This window comes from Osmerus mordax, chromosome 10, assembly GCF_038355195.1.
Source record: "Osmerus mordax isolate fOsmMor3 chromosome 10, fOsmMor3.pri, whole genome shotgun sequence".
NCBI classification, from domain to species: domain Eukaryota; kingdom Metazoa; phylum Chordata; class Actinopteri; order Osmeriformes; family Osmeridae; genus Osmerus; species Osmerus mordax.
This window is the reverse complement of record NC_090059.1, coordinates 4,089,439-4,101,917: the sequence shown is the minus strand read 5'-3', so window position 1 is coordinate 4,101,917 and position 12,479 is coordinate 4,089,439. Positions and strand designations below refer to the sequence as shown.

At 39.1% G+C, this 12,479-nt stretch overlaps 1 protein-coding gene and 1 pseudogene across 1 annotated transcript in view; both read left to right on the top strand.

Moving 5' to 3' along the window:
• adam9b (ADAM metallopeptidase domain 9b) overlaps positions 1-8,049 on the top strand; it is a 66,647-nt gene extending 58,598 nt beyond the window's left edge. Inside the window, exon 23 of the mRNA XM_067244757.1 lies at positions 7,935-8,049. The gene's annotated coding sequence lies outside the window, so the exon portion shown is untranslated. The remainder of the gene's footprint in view (positions 1-7,934) is intronic.
• Positions 8,050-8,215: 166 nt separating this feature from the next.
• On the top strand, positions 8,216-11,348 carry LOC136950672 (uncharacterized; annotated as a pseudogene).
• The last annotated feature ends 1,131 nt before the right edge of the window (positions 11,349-12,479 follow it).

Below are 12,479 nucleotides of genomic sequence, written 5' to 3'. Positions count from 1 at the left end.
TCTCGAAGTTGATAGGCTCGAAATTTTTAAGCTCGATTTTTTGGGGGGGCACGAATTTGAGCAACCTGAATTTCCGAGTCTTGAATTTTTGGGTCAGATTTTTTTTTTTTCATTGAAATATGTGAATTCGGTGTTGTTTAAATTACTCAAAGTATTCAATTCCTTTTAAAATTCAAAACATTATGTCACTGATTTGCTTCCATACAAATGGCAGCGCGCCCTCTGCTGACATCTTGAATATGTGACTGCAAGCTCGTGGGTCCGTGTACGTGAGTTTAATTCCTTATGTCATTATAACGGAACACGCATGAATACGAAAAACGTTTGTGAGTCAGTTTTTTCGTTTTTTTGCAAAAACGGAAAAACTGATTTTGACGTGTTATTTTGTTTTCTCGTTTTTTAAACACAAACCATAAAACAACTTTATATTTGGATTTTTCTCACGTGGGTGGAGCTAAGTGTGAAATGCCTGTCATTGACCGAATGTGTCGTCAGCAGTACCTGTTCCTTCAAAGTAAAAGTTCTATCTATCAGTTACATTTTAGGGTATTCACGTTTATAAACTTGCCAATTAATCTTAATTGACTTGGGAGTTCGCCCCTCCAACTTCATTCAATGCATCTACTTTTTTATCATTGATGTAGGGCCTACTGATATCTACATAATAAACTAAATAAACTAATGTCAAAATGCTGTAGGCCTAGTCGTGTTTTTCCATTTATATTTGTATTAGTAATATTATAAGATCACATCAATCAATTGTATTGGCCTGTTAGTGTGGTGGTGTTGCTGTAAATTGTTAGCTAACTAATAGTGCTTATAGATTCAACATTCCATTGAACTTCCTTCATATTATAAGATTAGATTAAACTTTGTCATTGAACAGTACAAGTATACAGTACAACAAAATGCAATTAGCATATAACCAGAATTGCAAATAGTATTTATACAGTTAGGTCCATAAATATTTGGACATTGACACAATTTTCATCATTTTGGCTCTGTATACCACCACAATGGATTTGAAATGAAACAATCAAGATGTGCTTTAAGTGCAGACTTTCAGCTTTAATTTCAGGGTATTTACATCCAAATCAGGTGAACGGTGTAGGAATTACAACACATTTGATATGTGCCCCCCCCCCCTTTTTAAGGGACCAAAAGTAATTGGACAATTGGCTGCTCAGCTGTTCCATGGCCAGGTGTATGTTATTCCGTCATGGGAGTTCGTTATTTGCTAAAGACAAAACTGAAGGGAAAATGCCCCAAGAACAAGCAGGAACTGAAGACAGTTGCAGTAGAGGCCTGGCAGAGCATCACCAGGGACGAAACCCAGCGTCTGGTGATGTCTATGGGTTTTTGACTTCAGGCTGTCATTGACTGCAAAGGATTTGCAACCAAGTGTTAAAAGTGACAATTAGATTTATGATTATGTTAGTTTGTCCAATTATTTTTGGTCCCTTAAAAAGGGGGGGGCCACATATAAAATGTGTTGTAATTCCTACACCGTTCACCTGATTTGGATGTAAATACCCTGAAATTAAAGCTGCAAGTCTGCACTTAAAGCACATCTTGATTGTTTCATTTCAAATCCATTGTGGTGGTATACAGAGCCAAAATGATGAAAATTGTGTCAATGTCCAAATACTTATGGACCTAACTGTATGTATTAAGTAGCCTACATTAAGTATATGTATATAACAAGTGAAAGACATAGATGTGCAAATGGTTATTCTAAGTGGCATTATAGATGCCATATTACATTTAGTCATTTAGCAGACGCTCTTATCCAGAGCGACTTACAGTAAGTACAGGGACATTCCCCCTGAGGAAAGTAGGGTGAAGTGCCTTGCCCAAGGACACAACATCATTTGGCACAGCCGGGAATCGAACTGGCAACCTTCAGATTACTAGCCCGATACCCTCACCGCTCAGCCACCTGACTCGCCATATGAAGGCGAAGGTTGCATGGGCACCCGGGATGCGGAGATAGCCGCCGTCGAGTCCCCGAGGTAGACATGCGTATGTAACAACTGTAAAAATATATACATGGAAATTCTAAATGTGCAGACCAAAATTGAATATGCAAGGAGCATGTGCAACTGAAATGCAGGGATAGCAGCATGTGCGGTTCTTATGCACTGATGATCCTGTGTACCCTGCTCAGACACAGCTTGTGCATGTGAGGTTCTTATGCACTGATGATTCTGTGCACCCTGCTCAGACACAGCTTGTGCATGCCGCTAGGCGCTTGACCTCCTCCCTGTAGTCTGTCACTGACACAGAGTTTCATGCATTCAAATTTCCCCCCAGTCATCTACACACCATACTCCACTAATTTAATGGTTACTTTTAAGTGTCAAAAATAAGTTGCACTATTAATAATCCAAAAGCTGTGTCAAGTTGCATGGGTAGTTTTGATGGAGAGCAATCTTCAAGACATGCCACACATCTTTCATTGGATATAGGTTGGGGCTCTCATTGGGTCACTCAAGGATATTGACCTTTTTATTCCTTAGACCAGTGGTCACCAATCTTGTTGCAGGAGAGCTCCCTTTGTGTAAAGGTTTCACTCCACACGGCCTTAGCTGCCGTTAGTGAGTGGTTGCACAACTTACTAGCACACACATGGTGTACTTTTCTCTGTTCCTTTGTGATGCAACATTCAAGTACCATACAAAGTCAAATACATTTCAACACCTAACTGCACCTTCTCTTTCTGCATGAAATACTGTATCTTAAATATATCCAGATACATGTGCTAGTTATACTACATTCATTTAAGAACTCTGAAATCCAAACAAACATTCATGCACTTAAACTTTATAAAAAATATCATTTCTGAAGAAGGGTCATTTCAGGTTTCAAAGAAATTTTATTACAGACAAATGCAAAAGGGCAACATGGCGTTAAACTTGGAGATTTTTTATATACAAACTGTATATGTCAAAACTTAAAGATCCTGTAAAGTGGACCTGGAAACGAGTTTTAAGTTCGCCACACCACAGAATAATGTGTTATTAACTACCCATCCAAATTCTAATGAAAAAATAACACAGACAAGTATGTTAAATTAGGCTTTGAAATCGTGAAAAAATCAGCAGTCTTCTCTGCTTGAGACTGGGGGGGCTGAAGGAGCTGAAGCTCCCCCCCTCGCTGCCTAGTGCCTACCTCTGACCCAGATAATGGACGCTATGTCAAGCCGAACAAAACCATATAGGCTATAGAATTTATTCGTTCAATGAGTGAAACATACAGATGCATATAAATGAAATGTTCCCCTGAGCTGTAACAGTAAAAATGGACACCAGAGACAGCAGACAGTGAGCTCTCCAACTAGGCTACTTCTAACACATTAGCTACCATTTCACCAAAATACCATCATTCTACACCGAGTAGCCTAATATCAATTTAGCGGTTTGCACTAACTCATAGCAGAGAGACCTCTGGAAAAGTTATCTAGTATAATTATAACAAGCACACAGAACAGAGTGATGAACTGCTGGCAGCGGTGGATTGTCCAGGTGCGACCGGAGGAGGAACGGCCGGGAGGGCGATGCTCGGTACGGCTCCGCGCTGCAAGAGAAGCTGTGTGTCCGCGAACCCCGTCTGTCTCTGGTCCATGTTAAAACTATCCTCTGTGAAATGGTCAGTGCAGAGGCGGCTGTTGGAGTTCATCCGAAGCTTTCCATGAGCGTGGCTCTTCACAAAATCTATCCACCTATTTTTCCTTTCATTATCAATAGGGAACTTAAATGGCGTTGCAGCGCAGCTGGAGTTCTTGCATCCAGGGAAGATGCAGTTGCGGGTGGTGGGAGACATCCTGAAGCTAGCTAGCTAGCTGATGTAGGATACAATAACAGTACAGCAGGAGGAGCCATTCAGTGATCTGACGTAGATAGGGCGAAATTACGTAGATAGGGCATTTTTTGGCTCCGCCCATTAAAACCTGATCTGAAAACGGAAGAAAAACTGTTCTTCGGTTTAACTCCACATTTCAGTGTGACAAAGTTTTAGCGCTTTGCACATGCTTTCAGGAACTAATTTCACACGTATATAATGTACTTAGAAGCAAAACATGGAATTTACTTTACAGGATCTTTAATAGGGCGTTTGTGTGTGTGTGTATGCATGCAGTTGTTTGTCTCTGGGATAGAGGAAGTTATCTTTTCATAGGTTTACAGTTGAGTAAGATGGATCAGATGCATAAGAGAATCCTGGAAGGGCGTATATGTATTGTTTATTACATTGTCATGGAACTTTGTTTATATACAAACTGTATATGTCAACCCTTAATAAGGCAACAAGAGATGTTAAGGGTGTTAACGCGTTTGTGTGTGTGTGTGTGTGTGTGTGTGAGAGAGACAGACCCTTTATAGGTCTTTTATTACGGCCAGAGCAGTTGACAGACCAGCCACCTGAATGAGGGTCTTAAGTGGGCAGTCGGCCCGGCACTTTGGGCACTGGGTGGATGTCAGTGCCCATTCATCAAAGCATGCCCTTCACCCAAGCAAGCTCCGGCAACACCCAGACAGCATAGGCTCATCCATTATTTCTGCAAAAGATATAGCAAAGATATCCAAACATTTATATGATAGTGCTCTATTTACTAATTCTTTAAACAAAAAATCTGTCTATTCAGATGCTGAAATTCACTGATTCCATTCATATAAATGGCATTAATCCATCGTTAACATACTTCCGTGACATCACAAACTTTGATCATGTTTTTATATGTTTGTCTGTGATCTGTGTGGTCCAGGCATACACATACTATGGATAAAAGGAAAGATGTCACTAAGATTTGTTTGCATTCTCAATGATTAAACCAATGACTTGCCAGATCAGAATAAAACAAGTGTGAGGCTCTGCTCCACCAGATGTCCATTAAAAGTCTGGTATTGAGACCAGCCACTCCAGAATATATCAAATACCTTAAAGATTTTCTGGCCTATATGCATGCAATGTACAATTAACAAAATAGTTAACCAACACTACTTATTTATAAAGAAATAGGGCAAATTATGACTTAATTGCACAATAAAAAATGGTCTGTTTTCTACCTCTGCAAATCATGCCGGTAAAGGACTCTTTCAGGTGGGTTGCCCGGGGACACGGGATGTTGATGGAGTCTCTGGTGACCAGAGTGGTCAGCGCCCTCATTTGGTTAGCTACAGCCTCTAGACCTTGGGAGGCCTCCAGCACTTCTTCAACTTTGTCCAAGACCTCCTGCAGTCCAGAATTGTCATCTCTTTGGGAGAAGTAACATAACAAAACAGGACAAAGTTAATAATTTAGTTGTTTTTGATAACTTGGACAGTGACAACAATGTCAAACAACATTTTACATAAAGTTTTTATTCGTTTACAGCATCAGTCAAAAGTCGGGAGAAAACTACTAATTTCCTTGCATGAGAGAATGTGTCAAAGCAATTGAATGGTAATATATACACTGCTCAAACAATTGAGGGAACACCTAAATCACACATTGTGTCTTGATGAAGGAAACATTTTCAGATGAAAATCGTTATTGTACATTGTGTTATTCATTGAGAACAAAATGACATAACAAAGATCAACGGAAACCAAAATCACCAAATTGAGGCCTGGATTAAAATGAACCAAAAATCTAAGTAAATGATTGAAATCAGTCTGTTCCGACTCATAATGTGACTTATATCAATAATAATGTGGAAAGTAGTGTGTATGGCCCAAATGTGTTAAGCAAGGGATACCATAGATTGTAAAAAATGTGAACTGCCGCCAACGATATGTTTCTAAACAGGACCCAAACACATACCTGGTCCTTTTCCTTCTCAGTCGAATAAAATCTGAGTTGGACACAGCATTAATTTTGTGGGAATTTTGCTTACAATACATTGACCCTGGGAAAGACATTGAAAACAAACCACACAATGAAATGTATACTCAGTTCTGAAAAAGTGTTTTACCACCATAGCCATTATTGAATGACTCAATGTAGTAACATCATAATTTTATTGAATCAGTATTTAGCATTATTGAGTTAAATACCTCTTGTTCCTTCGGTGTCCAACACTTCGCACCAATTGGCATCCGTCAGCACCATTGACTCAGTTGTCTTCAGACCCGTCATCACTTTTTCAATGATGCTCGGTACGTTTGCCTCCATTTATGTGAACCGTACCGTCACCACACTTACTGCGACTGGCTTTCCATTATGTACCTCACCAATGCTGATTGCTCTATAACACAAAATAGAATAAATATTATACTTCATTAGTATGTGATCCCATGGCAATGAAGTGTCAGTGGATTGGAAAATATTTGTTGACACTTATTTGTATTATATATCAAAATACTAATAATCAATAGTATATCAAATTAAGGTAAACCTTGTCCAAGACTTTACAGTGCTGGCACGGGGGGTACTAAAGGCAAAAGCAGAGCCAGCTGATACTGATGGCTGCGATTAAAATGTAAACCTTGGTCCCGATCCTGAGGTAGGAGTGATGGGTGGAGTGGTGGTGGTGGTGGGAATTTCACTCTCTCCATGGACCTCATAATGGGACCTATAAACAAGGTCAATGGCGCTGAAATAGCCTGGCTCTCCAGGGAATATGGCAACGTTGGCATCGTCAGTCAAGTAAAGACTGCTACCGGTGATCTAATAAAGAAGCACATTTTGTTATAGTAAGTTAGCTCTAGCTAACTTTAGCTAGCAACTGCCCCTTAATTCAAAATCTTATGATTTAACAAAATACCTGAAATATGCGGGTGATCTTCTCGACCTGCATGTCCTCCTGTTTAAAAGTCAGCCTTTTGCTGCCACGGTAGAGGATATATGTATCCATATTACTATTTTTTATAAAGGTAGCTAGCCTAACTTTTTTGTTGCACGTTGACGATGGTGATGGTGAGTTCTTGCCAGTGTTGCGCGGTCAGATTCGTCACGTGTTGGAGTTCTAAATATAATCTGAGAATAATGTTGAGGGGGCACGTTCGGTAACTTCATACACTGTTTTATTTCAGTACACATATACATTAAATTAATCCAATAGTAGGCTACCTTAATTGTTTGTTTGTTTTTCAATGTTTAAAAGATTTAATTAAAAACCTATTGAGCGGGAGAACCATGGTTGAAATACATTTTTAGCAGACCCTGTGTCAGTACAGCCTTTCTACTGAATGTTTAAGAATCAGATTTTGGGCTGGGAATCTGATCTTAGATCTGCAGCTATAAAACAATAATAATAATTAACACATTAAGTTAGCTTTGAACAGGCGACCGGTTACGTAGACTACATACAGGAAGTTCATGTGACACTAGACTCGGCGTACCAGGCTCTGAACGTACCTCAAATAGGCCTACCTATGAACCATAGATAACGGCAAAATATTGAAGCCTGCAATGAATTCACCAACACTTGAACCCGCGAGGTTATTAAAGAAATGAAGATGCAAGGGAAGACATACAAAGAAATGTCATCATTCCTGACTTCCACTGGTGTCCAAAGAGGGTGTTCTATAGACAACATAAAGCGGTTTTGTGCTGACAATAACTTTTTAAAAGGAGTTGTGTCGGCCACTTATTTGGAATTGGCAGTGGCCAAAGGTATACAGGAGGTGGGTACACAAGAAGTATGTTTCTCTGTGTCATGAACCACAGAACTAAATTAATATATAGTGGTGATATAAATATTTACTTCACATTCAATAAAAAATCTAAACATATATAAAGTTGTATTTCAATATACATATTCCTAAACATATTTACATATAAGTTCATATTTTTACATCTGTCATATACATACACATCAATGTTGCATAAATGTATTGAAACAAATTACTTCTAGGGTCTTTAAGCACCAGGTAGTGTGTCCATCATGAAAAAGGTCACATAAAGAAGGCTTCTGTCTAATGTCTATTGGTGTGTTTGTCACTATGTCACAACAGACCGGACCCACATTTGGACGTAAAATGATGACTGGGTACCTGACCACCAAGGGTATTCATGCATCTGAGGGTCGAGTTGGGGCTGCGCTAAGATCAGTCCAGCAACCAAACCACGAAGCACGTTGTCATGTAAGTATTTTGCCCAACGGGCCTTAATTGTTATCCCACATGTGCTGATGCTAATGTTTTTTCTTTACAGAAAATGGTTATGCTTCAATCTAAATAAATATGGTTGTTTTAGGGGGCACGGAACTTAAACCATTCCCTACCATGCTGAATACATGGGACACAAGCTTCACATGGACCAGAATGAAAAGTTGGTGATGTTTGGGGCCACACATGTCTTGGCGATTGATGGCTTGACTTCTAAGATTGTTGGTCATTCAACCATGCCTGTGAAAAATAACCTCATAATTTATGAGAATGTTTACTGGTAAGCAGTTATTGATGTTGTATACATTTTCAATTTGTATTTAATACACATATATAACTATTAGTGGTATCTTGTTTTTCGTCCGGGCCCGCCCGCGGGACCGAAAACACTGCCCCCTACCCCCCCCCCCCCCCCCTACCCCCTGTTACTACGCACTAAATGTTAATAAATATATTTTTTAGACTACTACACATGTTATACATCATTGGAAAGCTACGATTCTTGTGCTTGTAGATATGTAAACCATTTCAAGATCGAGTCACAACAACAAGTTTAGTCAACGTCTTTGTCCAGTCACCACTTTGGTGTTGTTTACAAAGCCAAACGTCTCTACTTACCCTCAAAGGTTCCCTGTCGTCCAGGTATGCAAACAACACATTAAAACTTGATCTACGTACATTCCCAAGGGTTCAAAGTCTCTAACCATGTAAAGTAATTCGTCCAAATACAATGTTTTACATTCATGAATAGCCATTATCCTTTGTTTCATTATGCAAGTTAGCCGACGGAAGAAACACTAAAAGTGTTCTTTTCTCCGGTTAGCAACGGAGTATTTACGATATGAAGGTCCGTTGAACCCTCCCCTTTTGATTGACACCTTGTTTGACCCAATAGGAGCTTCCATGTCCCGTTGACAGCCCTCTAAAGCCAACTAGGTCTGTGCGTCCTGCCCCCCCCACACTCGTTCTAAACTAATTTCTCGAACTGGCTTCGACTGGCTCTGAAATTAGCTCGTTAGCCTTGTAGCTGACAGCTAGCTGAAAATGCCAATACCTCATTTGTATGTGTCTGTGGAGCCGTCAAAATAAAAGTCGATTGCGCAATATGGTTGACAGAATCAGTGTTTGTGCGCCAATCCTGGGAATCAGATAAAGCACTCCAATGTGCTCATGCTTCAGTTTTTGTGTTTCAGTAATACTAATTAGGGATTTAGCTATTATATATGATAGTTCTAAGTACCACCTTTCATTAGAGATAACAATTATGAAAAATAATACCTTTTTATCCTAAGTATTTGACCTTACAAAGGGTCATTTTGGAGTCTCCAAAAGGCCCTTTTAGAAAACACCTGGATGTACTCTTATAAAAACATGTGTCAAATATGAATATATTGTGGTATTATGTTTGACTTTTGATTTGAATTGGATAAGGCTTCAACCTGTGGTCCAATTTAGTCTTCCAGCTAATACCTACCACATCTAGGCCTCTTCAGGCCTCTGTTTTCAAAACAAAATCTAGGCGGAAATAGAAACTTTCACTTTCCTTGTGTTCAAGCTTCTATTACTCAACACCAGTAGGACTGACCGGGGTCCTGACAACAGGGGAAATAACTTCAGAGTGTCAGCTTTCAAAAGAGATCATTTACATGCATGTACTCCAAATGGTTCAAGAACAGCTTTCAATTTACTTTGGGTATGCTGTTTAGGCGTTTTCAGGCACATTTAACAGGATTATGAAAAGGTTAAACAATTATTTGTTGTCATGAATGTAAAAAAAAAAAAAATTGTGTTTGTGCTCTTTGTGTTGAATATTTGTTTTAACAGACCAGCGGTTTTGGAATATGGAATGTGGGGTCAAGTAAGGGTAGACCACGGGAAAGAGTTTTACCTGACTCTATTTATCCAACAACAACTGTCAGGTTACAGAAACAACCTGGACAGAGCACCTTACCTACAAACCAAATCAACAAGGGTAGGTTGATGCCATGAGTAAATAACTCACCAGTACATGTGATGAATGAGCTGCCATTCCAGAAACCCCCACACACATACAGAGACATGGAATTCATCAGTGTCATACCAGTACTTAATACAAATAAACTCAACAATTCTTGTTTGTCAAATTGGAATGTTGGTATTTAATTACTTTAATTAATGTACAAAATGCACTTTGGAAAATAATTGTATTACATTGCTGCAGATGTTCAATCAGTTTTGGAAAACAATTTGCAAAAATAGTTTGTTTACAGTATATTCTCAAATTATTCAAATGTCAGGGATACTACATATTTCTTTCTTCTTGATCTACAGAATCACAGAATTGAGCGGATTTGGCCTGAAATGAACAACAGGGTCAACTACCCAATAAAGACAGCTTTAGTCAATCTACTTGACCAAGAGCGGATCAACATGGAAGACAGTACTGTGAGGTTCTGTGTTTCTAATCTGACATGTCAGATTGCCAGCATTGGGATCAACAGAGTTGTGGACTCATGGAATGCCCATAGAATTCCAGGTATTTTAATGCAGTCTTCTCACATCAGTTCATGTCAACCTTTAACATTATGAGGAAAATTATGCAAGCAGTCATTTAAAGCTCAAGTAATTAACTACATTGCTCCAATGAATATACAATGCATGCAGTTACATACAATATATTACTTCAATATTCAAGGATGTGATTCTAAATCCATACCACCATTTCAAGATGTGCATTTGTGAATCACGATTGAATTGTTATAAATAAAAAGTGTATAACAATGAAATAATAAGAGTTTCACACCAGGCAGAGGAGTTCCAAACATTTTGGCACCACATGGCTGTGTCAAGAAGGTCACAGAGGATCTCCTACCCTGTGCCTCATCAGCAGCGGATCTTTATGAGGCAGACACCAGATTGTCATTGACCAGATCCTCAACATTTGGCATCTACCCGTTTGGAAATGCAGAAGAGCAAGCCCAAGTGGAGAGACACTTTGAAGAACAGTTTCCAGACATGACAGTCATTTATGACAATGTAATAAACAATACATATACGCCCTTCCAGGATGCTCTTATGCATCTGATCCATCTTACTCAACTGTAAACCTATGAAAAGATAACTTCCTCTTTCCCGGAGACAAACAACTGCATGCATACACACACACAAACGCGTTAACACCCTTAACATCTGTTGTTGCCTTATTAAGTGTTGACATATACAGTTTGTATATAAACAAAGTTCCAAGTTCAGCGCCATGTTGTCCTTTTGCATTTGTCTGTAATAAAATTTATTTGAAACCTGAAATGACCCTTCTTCAGAAATGATATTTTTTATAAAGTTTAAGTGCATGAATGTTTGTTTGGATTTCAGAGTTCTTAAATGAATGTAGTATAACTAGCACATGTATCTGGATATATTTAAGATACAGTATTTCATGCAGAAAGAGAAGGTGCAGTTAGGTGTTGAAATGTATTTGACTTTGTATGGTACTTAAATGTTGCATCACAAAGGAACAGAGAAAAGTACACCATGTTAGTTGTGCAACCACTCACTAACGGCAGCCAAGGCCGTGTGGAGTGAAACCTATACACAAAGGGAGCTCTCCTGCAACAGGATTGGTGACCACTGGTCTAAGGAATAAAAAGGTCAATATCCTTGAGTGACCCAATGAGAGCCCCAACCTATATCCAATGAAAGATGTGTGGCATGTCTTGAAGATTGCTCTCCATCAAAACTACCCATGCAACTTGACAAAGCTTTTGTATTATTAATAGTGCAGCTTATTTTTGACACTTAAAAGTAACCATTAAATTAGTGGAGTATGGTGTGTAGATGAGTGGGGGGAAATTTGAATGCATGACACTGTGTCAGTGACAGACTACAGGGAGGAGGTCAAGCACCTGGCGGCATGCACAAGCGGTGTCTGAGCAGGGTGCACAGGATCATCAGTGCATAAGAACCTCACATGCTGCTATACCTGCATTTCAGTTGCACATTCCATTTTGGTCTGCACATTTAGAATTGCCATGTATTTTTACAGTTATTACATACGCATGTCTACCTCGGGGACCCGACGGTGGCTATCTCCGCATCTCGGGTGCCCATACAACCTTCGCCTTCATTTGGCATCTACAATGCCACTTAGAATACCATTTGCACATCTATGTATTTCACTTGTAATATACATATACTTAATGTGCTTAACACTTGTAAATACCATTTGCAATTCTGGTTCTATGCTAATTGCATTTTGTTGTACTGTACTTTTACTGTCCAATGACAAAGTTCGATCTAATCATATAAGGGGAAAGAAGTTCAAGGGGGTGTTGAATTTATAAGCACTATCAGTTAGCTAACCGTAAAGCAACACCACTACACTAACAGGACAATAAAAATGATAATTGCTGTGAT